The following is a 4,868-nucleotide window of genomic DNA, read 5'->3' as shown; positions in this document are numbered from 1 at the left end:
GTCTTTGGTCAGTTAGGATCACTTTATTTTAAAAATGTGATGTCAGAATAATAGTAGAGAATTATTTCAACTTTTATTTCTTTCATCACATTCCCAGTGGGTCAGAAGTTTACATACACTCAATTAGTATTTGGTAGCATTGCCTTTAAATTGTTTACCTTGGGTCAAACTTTTCAGGTAGCCTTCCACACGCTTCCCATAATAAGTTGGGTGAATTTTGTCCCCAGTTTTCTATGGGATTGAGGTCAGGGCTTTGTGATGGCCACTCCAATACCTTGACTTTGTTGTCCTTAAACAATTTTGCCACAACTTTGGAAGTATGCTTGGGGTCATTGTCCATTTGGAAGGCCTATTTGCGACCAAAGCTTTAACTTCCTGACTGATGTCTTGAGATGTTCAATATATCCACATAATTTTTCATCCTCATGAAGCCATCTATTTTGTGAAGTGCACCAGTCCCTCCTGCAGAAAAGCACCCCCACAACATGATGCTGCCACCCACGTGCTCCACATTTGGGATGGTGTTCTTCAGCTTGCAAGCCTCCGCCTTTTTCCTCCAAACATAACAGTGGTCATTATGGTCAAACTGTTCTATTTTTGTTTCATCAGACCAGAGTATATTTCTCCAAAAAGTACAATCTTTGTCCCCATTTGCAGTTGCAAACTGTGTCTGGCTTTTTTAATGGCGGTTGTGGAGCAGTGGCTTCTTCCTTGCCGAGTGGCCTTTCAGGTTATGTCGATATAGGACTTGTTTTACTGTGGATATACAGTCATGGCCAAAAGTTTTGAGAATGACACAAATATTAATTTACACAGTTTGCTGCTTCAGTGTCTTTAGACACTGATGTTACTATGGAATACTGAAGTATAATTACAAGCATTTTGTAAGTGTCAAAGACTTATATTGACAATTACATGAAGTTGATGCAAAGAGTCAATATTTGCATTGTTGACCCTTCTTTTTCAAGACCTCTGCAATCCACCCTGGCATGCTGTCAATTAACTTCTGGGCCACATCCTGACTGATGGCAGTCCATTCTTGCATAATCAATGTTTGTCAGAATTTGTGGGTTTGTTTGTCCACCTGCCACTTGAGGATTGACCACAAGTTCTCAATGGGATTAAAGTCTGGGGAGTTTCCTGGCGATGGTCCTAAAATATTGATGTTTTGTTCCCCAAGCCACTTAGTTATCACTTTTGCCTTATGGCAAGGTTTGCCATCATGCTGGAAAATGCATTGTTTGTCACCAAACTGTTCCTGGATGGTTGGGAGAAGTTGCCCTCGGAGGATGTGTTGGTACCATTCTTTATTCATGGCTGTGTTCTGAGGCAAAATTGTGTGTGAGCCCACTCCCTTGGCTTAGAAGCAACCCCACACATGAATGGTCTCAAGATACTTTTCTGTTCACAGGACTGAAGGTAGCGCTCACCTTGTCTTCTCCGGACAAGCTTTTTTCCGGATGCCCCAAACAATCAGAAAGGGGATTTGTCAGAGAAAATTACTTTACCCCAGTCCTCAGCAGTTCAATCCCTGTACCTTTTGCAGAATGTCAGTATGTCCCTGATGTTTTCCCTGGAGAGACGTGGCTTCTTTGCTGCCCTTCTTGACACCAGGACATCCTCCAAAAGTCTTCGCCTCACTGTGCGTGCAGATGCACTCACACCTGCCTGCTGCCATTCCTGAGCAAGCTCTGTACTGGTGGTGCCCATATCCCGCAGCTGAATCAACTTTAGGAGACGGTCCTGGCGCTTGCTGGACTTTCTTGGGCGCCCTGAAGCCTTCTTCAAAACAGTTGAACCACTCTCCTTGAAGTTCTTGATGATCTGATAAATTCTTGATTTAGGTGCAATATTACTGGCAGCAATATCCTTGACTGTGAAGCCCTTTTTGTGCAAAGCAATGATGACGGCACGTGTTTCCTCGCAAGTAACCATGTTTGACAGAGGAAGATCAATGATTCCAAGCACCACCCTCCTTTTGAAGCTTCCAGTCTTATTCAAACTCAATCAGCATGACAGAATGATCTCCAGCCTTGTCCTCGTCAACACTCACACCTGTGTTAACGAGAGAATCACTGACATGATGTCAGTTGGTCCTTTTGTGACAGGGCTGAAATGCAGTGGAAATGTTTTTTTGGGGATTCAGTTCATTTGAATGGCAAAGAGGGACTTTGCAATTAATTTTAATTCATCTGATCACTCTTCATAACATTCTGGATTATATGCAAATTGCCATCAAACAAACTGAGGCAGCAGACTTTGTGAAAATGTATATTTGTGTCGTTCTCAAAACTTTTGGCCACAACTAGATAATTTTGTACCCGTTTCCTCCAGCATCTTCACAAGGTGCTTTGCTGTTGTTCTGAGATTGATTTGCACTTTTTGCACCAAAGTACGTTCACCTCTAGGAGACAGAATGCGTCTCCTTCCTGAACGGTATGACGGCTGTGTGGTCCCATGGTGTTTAAACTTGCGTACTATTGTTTGTACAGATGAAAGTGGTACCTCCAGGCGTTTGGAAATTGCTCCCATGGATAAATCAGACTTGTGGATTTCTACAATTTATTTTCTGGGGTCTTGGCTGATTTCTTTTGATTTTCCCATGATGTCAAGCAAGAGGCACGAAGTTCAAAGGTAGGCCTTGAAATAGATCCACAGGTACACCCCCAATTAACTCAAATGATCAGAAGCTTCTAAAGCCATGACATTTTCTGGAATATTCCAAGCTGTTTAATGGCACAGTCAACATAGAGTATGTAAACTTCTGACCCACTGGAATTGTGATACAGTGAATTATAAGTGAAATAATCTTGTCTGTAAACAATTGTTAGAAAAATTACTTGTCATGCACAAAGTAGATGTCCTAACCGACTTGCCAAAACTATAGTTTGTTTACAAGAAGTTTGTGGAGTGGTTGAAAAACAAGTTTTAATGACTTGTTTGTGTATGTAAACTTCTGTCTTCAACTGTAGCATTGTCGTTTTTGTATTTGAAATTCTTATTTTATTACTGTCTGTTGTAGCACAAGAGATGTGATTGTGGTAAGCTGATCCTAGTTTGTCTGGTGATGGTATTGCATAAAATGCAGGTTATTAGAATTATGAGTTATGATAAGTCGGCGATGCCTGTTTTTTTTTTTGTTTTTTTGACCAAAAGGGTAAATTACTTGTGTTTGGCATGTAGGTTCTGTGCCAACACTTATGTTAAATCTATTATGGCACAAAAAAGTGTTTTTACTGAGTTTGTTTTACCTTGTTGTTCATTGTCTGTACTTGGAGCACTGCAAACAGTATTTATCATGTAGACAATCTGTAAACTGACTTATGACAGTCCTTTTTAGATTCATTTTTTGGGGTCTTCTGAAATAAATGTGTTACCAAATTGCATACTTGACCATGTCTTCCCTTTTGCTTCTATGACATTGCTAAAATGTTTGAACGATTTTTTTGAATGACCTTGTCTTATCTTGCTTCTGCAACTAGCATTTATTTTAAATGGGAATTATAGGGTTGTGTTGGACTTAAAAATACAAACTCAATCATGTCTGAAGATGTGCTTTCATGGGATACTATTGTAATCAAATCAAATTTGACCACATACGACAAATAAAACTGGTGTACACTTTACAGTGAAATGCTTGCTTACGAACCTTTCCCAATGATCCAGAGTTTTAAAAAGAAAATAGTTACTAACACATGAGGAATAAAATAATATACACAATAATGGAGCTATATATAGGGAGTACCAGGTCAATGTGCAGATGCACTTGAGGTAGATATGTACATGAAGGCAGGGTGAAGTGACTAGGCATCCGGATAGATGAGGGTAAAATAAGAACCGTAGCAGCAGCAAATGAGTGTGTGTATATGTTTGAAGTCAGTATGTGTGTTGTGTATGTGCATATCTAGTCTCAATGTGTGAGGTATATGTTTGGGAGTGACAGTGTAGTGTGTGTGTGTGTGTGTGGAGTCAGTGCAGATATTTTGGGTACCCATTAATTGACTATTTAATGGTCTGGCTATTTAGCAGTCTTATGGCTTGGGGGTACTTGCGGTCTCGGTGCCTGTTGATTCGAGAAGTCACCCTGTGTCAGACAACAGTACATGGCTTGGGTAACTGGAGTCTTTAGCAATTTGTAGGACCTTCCTCTGACACCACCAGATGTAGAAGTCCTGGATGGACAAGGTGTGACCACAAAATGCATTTGTCAAATCTATTTCAAGTTGTTCTTCACATGCATACTAATTGTAGTCCTAAAAGTACATGCCACCCCTTGAGAGCAATCTCGAACTCACATGGCTATGCATTTGTGTGCATCACCTTGTCACCTCCGCAGTCAACCTTTTTGTACAACCCCTCACGTTCCAAGGCCACGCCTCCAGCTGAGTCTGTTCCATTTTACACCTAGAAATAGGGGTGTGCATTTGTAGTATCTCTATATGTGATATTAGCCACGCTGATTGACATTATTGTAGATTTTGTCTTTGAGGAAGACAACTATATACAGAACTCCTATCTATTTTGAGAATGCGATATCGCCGCTCATATTTTGGGGCATACAAAGAACATGTTTTGTTTTTAGGAAAAAAGGGTGAATTTCGTGTGTCAAAACATAACTACTGCAAAAATGATAGACCCGAAAAGATGCGTGCATAGTCTTCAGTGATGTCCACTCCAGCGAGAAGGCGACTCGTGAGGGATTTCAAAAGGTGATTTGTTGCGGCGGTGTCAAGGCATTGAGCTTGTTTACTGTTTAAAACAAACCAGCATAGTGATCTGGCTACAGCGCTGCGTACAATATGTTGATACATTGTAACACTCCATCCCTTGTCACTTTGTATTGATTTCTTTTCTCATGCATCTGACTG

This window comes from Oncorhynchus kisutch, linkage group LG5 (assembly GCF_002021735.2).
Source record: "Oncorhynchus kisutch isolate 150728-3 linkage group LG5, Okis_V2, whole genome shotgun sequence".
NCBI classification, from domain to species: domain Eukaryota; kingdom Metazoa; phylum Chordata; class Actinopteri; order Salmoniformes; family Salmonidae; genus Oncorhynchus; species Oncorhynchus kisutch.
The sequence above is the reverse complement of the archived record's forward strand: the minus strand, read 5'-3'. Positions refer to the sequence as shown.